Below are 12,806 nucleotides of genomic sequence, written 5' to 3' on the forward strand. Positions count from 1 at the left end.
GAACAGCTCAAACTGTCTCTAACTAGAATAGAAAGAGGAATGGGAGGCCCCGGTGCACAACTGAGTGGGAGGACAAATACATTAGAGTGTCTAGTTTGAGAAACAGACGCCTCACAAGTCCTCAACTGGCAGCTTCATTAAATAGTATCCACAAAACACCGGTCTCAATGTTTACAGTGAAGAGTATACTCTAGGATGCTGGCCTTCTAGGCAGAGTTGCAAAGAAAAGGACATCTCTCAGACTGGCCAATAAGAAGAAAATATTAAGATGGGCAAAAGAACACAGACACTGGACAGAGGAACTCTGCCTAGAAGGCCAGCATCCCAGAGTTGCCTCTTCACTGTTGACGTTGAGACTGGTGTTTTGCGGGTACTATTTAATGGAAAGCATTGCATTTGGAACAAAACACTCACTAAACCCTAAACCTCAACTAAATATTGTAATAAATAACGTGGAAATTGAGCAGTTTAAGATGACTAAACTGCTTGGAGTAACACTAGATTGTAAACTGTCATGGTCAAAACATATTGATGCAGTAGTAGCTAAGATTGGGAGAAGTCTGTCTATAATAAAGCAATGTTCTGCCTTCTGAACAACACTATCAACAAGGCAGGTCCTACAGGCCCTAGTTTTGTTGCACCTTGACTACTGTTCAGCCGTGTGGTCAGGTGCCCCAAAAAATAACTTAGGAAAATTGCAATTGGCTCAGAACAGGGCAGCACGGCTGGCTCTTGGATGTACACAGAGAGCTAATATTAATAATATGAATGCCAATCTCTCCTGGCTGACAGTGGAGGAGAGATTGACTTCATCACTACTTTTATTTATGAGAGGTGTTGACATGTTGAATGCACCGAGCTGTCGGTCTACACTACTGGCACACAGCTCGGACAGCCATGCATACCCAGCAAGACATGCCACAAGATGTCTCTTCACAGTCCCCAAGTCCAGAACAGACTATGGGAGGCACAGGTACTAAGCTCAGCAAAAAAAGAAATGTCCCTTCTTCAGGACCCTGTCTTTCAAAGACAATTCGTAAAAATCCAAATAACTTCACAGATCTTCATTGAAAGGGGGTTAAACTGTTTCCCATGCTTGTTCAATGAACCATCAACAATTAATGAACATGCACCTGTGGAATGGTCATTAAGACACTAACAGCTTACAGACTGTAGGCACTTAAGGTCACAGCATTCACAGCATTCATATACCACAACCCTACAGATTATCTCTCAACCCCAACAGTTATTACGAAAACATAATAAAGAAGAGTTTTCCAAGTATATGTGTGATGTTTATACATTGTACATTGTGTGGAACATGTCCACATCAAAGGGAATGTTTTGGGGAAGATGAAATGTTAAGTTAGTTGTCTAAAATGGGATTTGAGAAAAATCTAGCCCTTGCCTCATTAACTTGGTACGCCCAGAGAATTGCCCTAAAGGCGGTTACGCCCACTTCTGACCCAAGGGTATAAAACCTGTGAGTATAGAATTTACAATAGAACTATGTGACCCCAGCTGCAGCAGGATCTGAAAAAGTCAACGCAACGCAAGTTTGAGGACAAAGAAATCATTTTCTACCCAAGCTACGGATGAGTAGCTGTGTCTAAGAAGGTGAATTCAAGTCGAACCACCTAACCTCCATCTCCCATCGAATCGTGGTATCTAAAGGGTTTCATTCCTATGCTGTGAGCTCTGAGCTACAGAGCTGTCTGTCCTCAGAAGACCCCTTCCAGAGAAAGGGGTGAGGTAACAGATTCCTAAGCCACAAAGGACACTAACACCGGGAGGACGAGCAGGGAGGTGCGCAGGAGAAGTGCGTCATCGACCAGCAGAACAGTCCACGCAGAGAATCCCCGGAGATCACCCCCCAAGTAATTACATCATTATATTCTGACCCATAAGAGCGGCAGTTTGAGGCAAGGCTAGGGCTAGCTAGCATAGCTGACAAATTCACCCAAATGTATATTTCTCTTGGGTACTTCTTTTTTTCTCTCTCTTTTGAAATCCCCATTGTGGGTAACATGCGCCATAGTGTGTTGGCCCGTTATACTAAGTTCTAATCAATAGCCTTTATAATGTGTTTTGTCTATGTGTATCTTTCATCATCATTTTAGCTTTTTAGTAAATAAATATTCAACTAAGATTTGTGTGGTACGAACTCATTGGTGAGACCCGGGTCCGTGCAGATTCACGGGCTATACGACGTTCAGAACGAGATTGGTAGAGGAAACTGGTTAATTAGCGGCTGTTGTAAAATCGATATTCTGATATTCTCTGAGGTAATTTGGGATATAGAAACTCAATAAAAACTAGTTTTCCCATGGTGCTCCAGGGTAATGAGATAATAATTCAGTTTGAGCTTGATTCAGTTAATCACGTAATTAGAAACTTGTAATCATTCGATGAGCATCAGTCGTCACATTAACCAATACAACGTCACCACAGACACTAAAGAGGCCTGAAAAACACTCTGAAAAACACCAAAAGAAAGATGCCCAAGGTCCCTGCTCATCTGCGTGAACGTGCCTTAGGCATGCTGCAAGGAGGCATGAGGACTGCAGATGTGGCCCATGCAATAAATTGCAATGTCCGTACTGTGAGACGCCTAAGACAATGCTACAGGGAGACAGGATGGACAGCTGATCGTCCTCACAGTGGCAGACGATGTGTAACAACACCTGAACAGGATCGGTACATCCCAAAATCACACCTGCAGGACAGGTACAGGAAGGCAAGAACAACTGCCCAATTAACACAAGGAACGCACAATCCCTCCATCAGTGCCCAGACTGTCCGCAATAGGCTGAGAGAGGCTGGACTGAGGGCTTGTAGGCCTGTTGTAAGACAGGTCCTCACCAGACATCACCGGCAACAACGTTGCCTATGGGTAGAAACACACCGTCGCTGGACCAGACAGGACTGGCAAAAAGTGCTCTTCTCTGACGAGTCACGGTTTTGTCTCACCAGGGGTGATGATCGGATTTGCGTTATCATCAAAGGAATGAGCGTTACACCGAGGCCTGTACTCTGGAGTGGTATCGATTTGGAGGTGGAGGGTCCGTCATGGTCTGGGGTGGTGTGTCACAGCATCATCGGACTGAGCTTGTTCTCATTGTAGGCAATCTCAACGCTGTGCGTTACAGGGAAGACATCCTCCTCCCTCATGTGGTACAATTCCTGCAGGCTCATCCTGACATGGCCCTCCAGCATGACAATGCCACCAGCCATACTGCTCATTCTGTGCTTGATTTCCTGCAAGACAGGAATGTCAGTGTTCTGTCATGGCCAGCGAAGAGCCCAGATCTCAATCCCCTTGAGCACGTCTGGGACCTGTTGGATCGGAGGGTGAGGTCTAGGGCCATTCCCCCCAGAAATGTCCGGGAACATGGAGGTGCCTTGTTGGAAGAGTGGGGTAACATCTCACAGCAAGACCTGGAAAATCTGGTGCAGTCCATGAGGAGGAGATGCACTGCAGTACTTAATGCAGCTGGTGGTCACACCAGATTCTGACTGTTACTAATATAAACAGATGTAGATCACAGATACTACACCTTCCACAATACTACAATCTATTGACTGATACAGAAAAAGAATGTGGTAGTTTACTCATATCACAACATTTATTGTAAACAGTACTGTTGTACTGTCACAGTATGTACTGTAACCGTCTGTGACCATTTGAAGGGAGGCTCCACAGGCTGTGTGGCCTAAGGTAACATGACAGATGTTCTTGTGTAGCATGGAAGAGCAGTATTCAACTCAGAGTTTGTGAAAAGGGAGGACTAAGAGGGGGGAGACATGGTTGTTTCTTCCTCATGGGAATCTCCAGTCTCCTGGCACTCTGGCAGCTGCTCCATCTCTTCCTCTCCCTTTTCTGAGATGTTATCCTCTGTTGTGTCCATGTCCATTTCTATAGCTGCCTTGTGATTCTCATCTGACTTTCCTTCTCCATTTTCCTGCTCTTCTTTAACCTCTTGCTCCTCATCTAACCTCTCTTCTTCAGCCTCTTGCTCTTCATCTACCGTCTCTTTTTCAGCCTCCATTTCCTCTGTGTTCCTGCTGTTTTCTTGCTCCAGCTCAGGACCATCAGTGCCTCTCTGAGAGTACCCATCAGCTCTGACTGGGTCTCTGAAAGGATTTTGGTAATTTCCTGATCCTGCTGCCCAGGGACCAAGTCAGTAAGGTTGAAGGACTGTTGCAGCAGATTGGGATATTCCTCCAGGTAGGCTAGGGCCTACACTAACCAGGCCACTAGCAGCTGTACTAGATCATTTTTTGTGTGGCCCCTGCTGCCCCGATATCAGCAGCCAGCCGAGCCCAGCGGGCCAGCAAGAAGCTCTGCAGTACGGGCCACAGGCACATCTCCAGGGGCTGGAGGTGTAAGGTGCAGCCGGCGGGGACCACGGCCGGCGAGGACCACGGCCGGCGGGGACCACGGCCGGCGGGGACCACGGCCGGCAGGGACCACGGCCGGCAGGGACCACGGCCGGCAGGGTGACAGCTGCACCAAGGGGGGTCAAGAAATCCGTAGACACGTGTCCGTGGTGGCCATCCAGGATCAGCATGCCTTTGGTGCTCCTGCTCCGGTCCAACATGTGTTGGAGCCACACCAGAGCCTACCACAGCTCCAAATCTTCGTCACTGGTGAATCTCTCTACCTTGGCATCTAGCAGTACATAGTTGGGCAGGCCTGTGCCCTTCATCTCGGGGAGCTGCCCTTTGATTAGGACCAGGGTGCGCAGTATGGTGCCATCTACTTTGGCTGGATCCGCAAGCGCCTCAAAGTCTACAAATACGTCCAGCTCGTCCAGCTACTCTATGTCTGTGTGTGGCAGATCGTGGGCCTGGATGTGCTTGCCAGTGAATGTCGTGAAGGAGTTAGCTTTGTCCTCCATGGAGCGTGGCATCTTATTCTCTCACCTTCTCCCATCTCTCCATCCTTCTCTCTCACTTTTTCCCATCTCTCAATCTTTCTCTCCCCCATCCCCATCTCCCCATCCTTCTCTCTCACCTTCTCCCATCTCTCCATCCTTCTCTCTGTCTCTCTCTCCTTCCCATCTCTCCATCCTTCTCTCTCACCTTCTCCCATCACTCCATCCTTCTCTCTCACCTTTTACCATCTCTCCATCCTTGTCTCTCACCTTCTCCCATATCTCCATCCTTCTCTCTCACCTTTTCCCATCCCTCCATCCTTCTCTCTCACCTTTTCCCATCTCTCCATCCTTCTCTCTCTCCTCCCCATCTCCCCATCCTTCTCTCCCATCTTCTCCCATATCTACATCCTTCTCTCTCTCCTTCTCCCATATCTCCATCCTTTTCTCTCACCCTCCCATCTCTCCATCCTCTCTCACCTCTCATCTCTCCGTCCTTCTCTTTCTCCTCCCTATCTCTCTATACTTCTCACTCAACATCTCCCATCTCTCCATCCTTCTTTCTATCCTCCCCATCTCTCTCCTCTCACCTATTCTTGTCCTCTCCCTATCCCTCCTCTCCCTCCCCCTCGCCATCACCCTTTCACTCTCTTCCCCCTCTCTTCTCCCTCCCCCTCACCATCTCCCATTCACTCTTTTCCCCTCTCTTCTCCCTATCTCCCTCTCATCCCTCTCTCCCTCTCTCCCCTCTGCCCCAATGTCACTCCAAAACTCCAGTCAGGTAATCACCATCTCTGTGGGAGTCATTACTGGGTCATTGAGCTGTCTCTAACTATCCATTCACTCTCACGTGCTGTCTGTTGAATATAGATGAACTGTATTCACCTCAACAAGGCCAGTTAATGAATAGGGGATCTGCTTTAATGAGGCTAACTGTCAGTGAAGCACAACCTGCCTCATTCGCTCATCCCTCTTTTATGTGTAATTATGCACACACACTTGGAAGTACACACACACAGACATAGGCATAAGCATGCACACAAGCACGGATACACACACACGCACGCACGCACACACACACTCTGTCACATTGAGCTTCAAGAGCAGTGTAGAAGTAGCTCTGGCAATCTTCCAGGCTCAATCAACGTGGCTTTAAAACTCACTGGCTCAAACATCAAGGACGCTTAATACTTTGATAGGAGTTGGATGGAGAGGATGATGGGAAAGATTAAGACGTCCATCTGTTTCTGGTCACAGAGTGAAGATGGGCACAACACACACACACTGCATACACAAACACAAATGCTGCATACACACACACACGCCGCATATACACACCAGTGGCGTATATATTTATGGATGCCAAGGGAAGCCAGGATCCCCCCAAAAATTAAAAAATAGATTAAATAACTTATCTTTCGTCTCTCTGTGTTTTCATGATTTTCCTTCAATTCGCAAGAGGCTGAATGTGTCTCACCTGAGAAAAGCATCCAAGCGAGCGAAACAGCGCCCCTCTCTCTATGTATGTGTAGGCCATCTATCTGATGCTGTCTGGTAAAAAAAGAGTATGACGCATTGAATGCAAGGGAAGCCAGCGAGCATTTGGCCACCCTTGATAAAAAAGTATAAATAAATAGCCAATCAGCGTTCAGCTAAACTGAGTGAGCTCAGTTTGGAGCCAGTTTGGATTTGGCTTCACTCCTATCACAGAGAAACACGTCATTGATAGAAACAATTTGAATTGTTGAATCTCGTTGTGTTGTTGTCCTCCGGTGGCTGGCTAGCTAGCTAAAATTGTCCCTTTACTAAATTAGCCATGGATGGAGTTAGAGATTTGGACTTGTGGTTTTAATTAATTGTCTGTACTGGCCAATGATTATAACGGCAATTCGGATCCAACCATAAAATACATTGTACCCCTGGACTGAGAGGATGGAAGTTCAATATTTAGTTAGAAGGCTAATGTTAACTAGCTAACGTTGCCCATGAAAGGAAGTTAGGCTAACGAGCAAGCATTTGAGCCAGGTAGCCTAGAAGAACAAAAACTAAAAGCATGTACTACATGACAGTCTTAGACCGTTTCCTCGACATGAAAGAGAGGAGGATGGCATTGGCGTTTCTCTACAAGTAGGGTGAGTCAACATGTTTTTATACTTGCATGAACGTATACTGTACACACTCACACATCAGAACCATGGACAGCCACATCATATTTAGCTTACATTGATTGGACTAAATTGTTTTTGGTATCTTTTAGTTGTCACTGTATTAGACTAAAGCATGGGTGATTTAGATTATGTTGAAATGTTAAAGTTGAAATGGTGCTGGAATAGTGGAGGAAACTCCTATTTTTTTGTGTGCAACTTGCAGTAACTCTCATTGGTTCTAAATCAATAGTTGTTTAGTTGTCCTAAAATGTTGGAAATATGAATTTTTCTTGACCATGCAGTAGGTCATGTAACTGTTTGTTACATTCAATATCCTTTGTGAGGTTGCTCTCCGCTACTGTCTTCTTATTGTCTCAGTCTTAGGCCTGGACACTCTAAAAAGAAAAGGTTCCTGGAGTTTCCTTTAGGGGTTCTTCAAATTTAAACTGTGGGGAAACCCCTATAAGTTCTTCAAATAACCCCTTTTAATGGATCCTCAAAGAACCTTTGGAAGAATCTTTTGGGGTTCATGTTTGAACTACCCCCCTATTATTATTGTTAATAATAATAATGTGCATTACAACAATAACACTATATTTTAACTCTCAGTGTTTATTTTGATTTTAGTGGAAAAGTAGAATACATTTTTTTGAATATGAGATAAACTCGCAGTAGAGCCCCAGGTCCAATGGATATATCATCTGGCGTGTTGATGTTAATGTGTTGATGTTCTCTGTGTCCATAGCCAGAATGATTTTGCAGTGCAAGGTGTTCAAACAGGTTTCCTGTTATATTCATCAGAGCTGTAGGGAGGGTGAAGTCTGTGAATCCCAAAAATAGTATTTATACAGATGATTAACAAAACATGCACACAACAGTATTCATACCTTGGTTTTGTATAGAATGTTAATGAAAAAAAACAGTTTTGATAATGGTTTTCATACACATACCTTGTCCACAATGTAGAGGCCTATGGGATATTCATTGACAAGGGAAGGGAGGAGGATGGTAAATGTGATCTGCATAACATACCAATACTAATTCACATGCCTTTTGCATGCCTCCTCGTCTGTATACCTGCAGACACAGACACAACTTTGAGTAGTTCAGTCATCTGCACCCAATACAGCTAGCCTTTAACATATTCTTATAGCCCAACATATTCTTACCTCTGTGTTGATTTTATATCCATTGAATTGTGTCCATTTTCTGTTTAAGAAAGATTTGCACAAATATGAATAGATAGATGGTATCATCACAAAATAATATCAATTTAGATCATATAAGGGACAAACCTTACCTTACCTTACCTAAATTGAGGAGATCTTAAAAATGTTCAGTTAAGTGCCTGCACCAGCTGTCCTCTGAAATCAAAATGTTTCAGTTGGGCAGAAAGGTTCCTGCAAAAACACCCACCAATTAAGGAGGTTATTCGATGAACCTCACCTCCTATGGGGTTCTTGGAAGAATCCGTTGGGGGCCATTTTCAGTGCCAAGAACCCTAAGGTTCTTCGAAGAACCCTTGTTGAACCCCTCATTTTTAAAGAGTATATCATGGTGGCAAGGCATATGAACTAACAGGTTATAGAGCAAACAATGCAATTATCACAACACATTGGTTGGAATATGATATTTTCTTCTGGCTTGGTTTCCCCAGTGATTTTCCCACTCACCGCTACTGATACACACACACACACACACACACACACACACACACACACACACACACACACACACACACACACACACACACACACACACACACACACACACACACACACACACACACACACACACACACACACACACACACACACACACACACACACACACACACACACACACGCTGAGTATGTAACAGTTTTGCTTCCTTCCCTCTCCTCGCCCCAGGGATCCTCTGAACACATTAACATCTGCCTCCCATGAAGCATTGTTACCTATCGCTCCACAGAAGCCGAAGCCCTACTACTTCAAGGTCTCAGAATTTGTGATGCACTGCTAACTAGCTAGCCATTTCACACCGGTTACACTTACCCCCTTATGACCTCCTCCTTCTCCACAGTGATCCAGGTCAACAGCATCAGTCTAACAGTGTTGAGCATTGTGCTTTATTGACTGAAATGCTGTACCACTACACTGCTTTGGCAAAATCTACAAATTGTATTTCATGCCAATAAAGCAATCTGGTTGAGAGGGAAGCTTAGCCCTTTCTACCCTATACCCAGTATGCCCTACCTTACCCACAGAGAGAGACTACACCAGACTATTTGGCCCTACCTATCCCAGAGACTAACCCAGTCCAGTCCACCCTAGCTCACCCAGAGAGACCACACCAGACTATTTGGCCCTACCTATCCCAGAGACTAACCCAGTCCAGTCCACCCTAGCTCACCCAGAGAGAGACTACACCAGACTATTTGGCCCTACCTATCCCAGAGACTAACCCAGTCCAGTCCACCCTAGCTCACCCCAGAGAGAGACTACACCAGACTAGTTGGCCCTACCTATCCCAGAAACTAACCCAGTCCAGTCCACCCTAGCTCACCCAGAGAGAGACTACAACAGACTATTTGGTCCTACCTATCCCCAGAGACTAACCCAGTCCAGTCCACCCTAGCTCACCCAGAGAGAGCAATTCTTCCCTGAACAGTCACTTTCGATGAAATGTGTGCTACACACCTTTGTGTGTTTGGTGACAGTGAAGTTCTAGCAACATACTGCCAACAAAAACCTTTTTCTGATCTCTACATGGACTGGGAAACGATGGAAGCTCACAATACCATTATATTTTGAAGAAACTGAACACAGAGGCACTGAACAATGTTCATTAGCACCTCTTTAGCGGGGCTGTAATTTAAACGTTAGTCATTTCAAACTATTTCAGTCAGAAATGCAAGGTTCGAAAGATGAATGAATGAGACGACATATACCATGTAAACTAGAGCAACCATTTCAGCAACAGGTGCAATAGATTGGATTAGTTTAGTTTTTCATGACAATGAGAAGCTTGGTTTTGCAGACCTCTCGGTCACTGGCATAGCGAGCTTTGGCCTTGTGTTTTAGGTTATAGTCCTGTTGAAAGGTGAATTAATCTCCCAGTGTCTGGTGCTTAGCTCCATTCCTTTCCTTTTTTCCCTGAAAAACTCCCCAGTCCTTAACGATTACAAGCACACCCATAACAGGATCAAATCAAATCAAATGACATTGGTCACATACACATGGTTAGCAGATGTTATTGCGAGTGTAGTGAAATGCTGATGCTTCTAGTTCCGACAGTACAGTAATATCGAACAGGTAATATCTAACAAATTCCACAACAAATCCTAATACACATAATCTAGTAAAGGAATGGGTTAAGAATATATAAATATAAAATATATGGATGAGCAGTGACAGAGCTAAGATTCAATAGATAGTGTAGTATAGAGTATATATATATGAGATAAGTAATGTGAGATATGTAAACATTCTTAACGTGGCATTATTAGTGTTCCAGTTATTAAAGTGGCCAATGATATCAAGTCTGTAGGTAGGCAGCCGCCTCTCTGTGGCAACAATCTGATGGCCTTGAGATAGAAGCTGTTTATCAATCTCTCTGTCCCAGCTTTGATGCACCTGTACTGACCTCACCTTCTGGATGGAAGCGGGGTGAAGAGGAAGTGGCTCGGGTGGTTGTTGTCCTTGATGATCTTTTTTGCCTTCCTGTAACATTGGGTGGTGTAGGTGTCCTAAAGGGCAGGTAGTTTGCCCCCGGTGATGCGTTGTGCAGACCTCTCTACCCTCTGGAGAGCCCTGCGGTTGTGGGCTTTGTACCTTTGATGATCTTCTTCTGTTGGCACTCCAAAAGGTCCCAGTTACATCACAAATGATCCTTTTGTTCGATAATGTTCTTCTTTATATCCATAAAAACTCAGTTTAGCTGGCGCGCTTCAGTCAGTAATCCACCCAGTGTCCCTCCATCAAAATGCGTACAAAATTAATCCCAAATGTTACGAATACACTTTTCCAAACAAGTCAAACAACGTTTATAATCAAACCTTAGGTACCCTAATACCTAAATAAATGCTCAAATTTAAGACGGAGAATAGTTATTGTCTTTACCGGAGAAAAATACCAAAGAACGCGTTCTCATTCACACGCTTGGAAACACTACAGCCAAAATGGGAGCCACCTAGATAAACTACAATTTCTGGGTCATTTTTCCAAAAAACAGCCTGAAACTCTTTCTAAAGACTGTTGACATCTAGTGGAAGCCCTAGAAACTGCAATTTCGGAGGACTTCGCCTTATAATAAGAGTGACAGCCATTGAAAATAGTGGTAGGCTGAATTTTTTTTTTGGGGGGGGGGGGGGGGGGGGGGGTTTGTCCTCACGTTTTCGCCTGCCATATCAGTTCTGTAATACTCACAGACATTATTTTAACAGTTTTAGAAACTTTAGAGTGTTTTGTTTATCCAAATCTACCAATTAGCTTCTGTGAATGAGTAACACTTTGGGCACGCTTTTCATCCGGACGTGAAAATACTGCCCCCTACCCAAGAGAGGTTAATGGTAAGTTTGGAGGGTACTATGGTGTTTAACGCTGAGCTGTAAATGAACAGCATTCTTACATGTACATAGGTATTCTTCTTGTCCAGATAGGATGGAGCAGTGTGCAGTGTGATGGCGATTGCATTGTCTGTGGACCTATTGGGATGGTAAGCAAATTGAAGTGGGTCTAAGGTGACAGGTAGGGTGGAGTTGATTTGATCCTTGACTAGTCTCTAAAAGCACTTCATGATGATTGAAGTGAGTGCTACGGGGGAGATAGCCATTTAGTTAAGATACCTTAGCTTTCTTGGGAACAGGAACAATGGTTGCCATCTTGCAGCATGTGGGGACAGCAGACTGGGATAGGGATTGATTGAATATGTCCGTAAAAACACAGCAGCCAGCTGGCCATGCTTTCCACTTGGCTACCCCTACCCCAATCAACAGCTCTGCATCCCCTGCAGCAACTTGTCCAAGCCTCCCCATTTCTCTTTCACCCAAATCCAGATAGCTGATGTTCTGAAAGAGCTGCAAAATCTGCCCCCTTACAAATCAGCTAGGCTAGACAATCTGGACCCTCTCTTTCTAAAATTATCTGCCGAAATTTTGTAACCCCTACTACTAGCCTGTTCAAACTCTCTTTCATATCGTCTGAGATCCCCAAAGAATGGAAAGCTGCCGCGGTCATCCTCTTCAGAGGGGGAGACACTCTAGACCCAAACTGTTACAGACCTATATCAATCCTACCCTGCCTTTCTAAGGTATTCAAAAGCCAAGTTAACAAACAGATCACGACCATTTAGAATCCCACATTACCTTCTCCACTATGCAATCTGGTTTCCGAGCTGGTCATGGGTGCACCTCAGCCACGCTCAAGGTCCTAAACGATATCATAACCGCCATCGATAGAAGACAATACTGTGCAGCCGTATTCATCGACCTGGCCAAGGCTTTCGACTCTGTCAATCACCACATTCTTATTGGCAGACTCAACAGCCTTGGTTTCTCAAATGACTGCCTCGCCTGTTTCACCAACTACTCCTCAGACAGAGTTCGGTGTGTCAAGTCAAAGAGTGTGGCTGACTCTTTTCTCTGTATACATCAATGATGTCCCCCTTGCTGCTGGTGATTCTCTGATCCGCCTCTACGCAGACGACACCATTCGGTATACTTCTGGCCCTTCTTTGGACACTGTGTTAACTAACCTCCAGATGAGCTTCAATGCCATACAACTCTCCTTCCGTTGCCTCCAA

General features: G+C 44.9%; 1 long non-coding RNA gene across 1 annotated transcript; it reads right to left on the bottom strand.

Moving 5' to 3' along the window:
* Positions 1 to 7,627: 7,627 nt before the first annotated feature.
* On the bottom strand, positions 7,628 to 8,101 carry LOC118964679 (uncharacterized). The gene is made up of 2 exons (XR_016496359.1): positions 7,975 to 8,101; positions 7,628 to 7,845 (listed from the first exon to the last, which is right to left on the bottom strand). It is a non-coding gene; the product is annotated as an uncharacterized LOC118964679 (long non-coding RNA).
* Between the last annotated feature and the right edge of the window lie 4,705 nt (positions 8,102 to 12,806).

Source organism: Oncorhynchus mykiss, chromosome 5, assembly GCF_057628025.1.
Source record: "Oncorhynchus mykiss isolate SJ-2025 chromosome 5, ASM5762802v1, whole genome shotgun sequence".
NCBI lineage: Eukaryota > Metazoa > Chordata > Actinopteri > Salmoniformes > Salmonidae > Oncorhynchus > Oncorhynchus mykiss.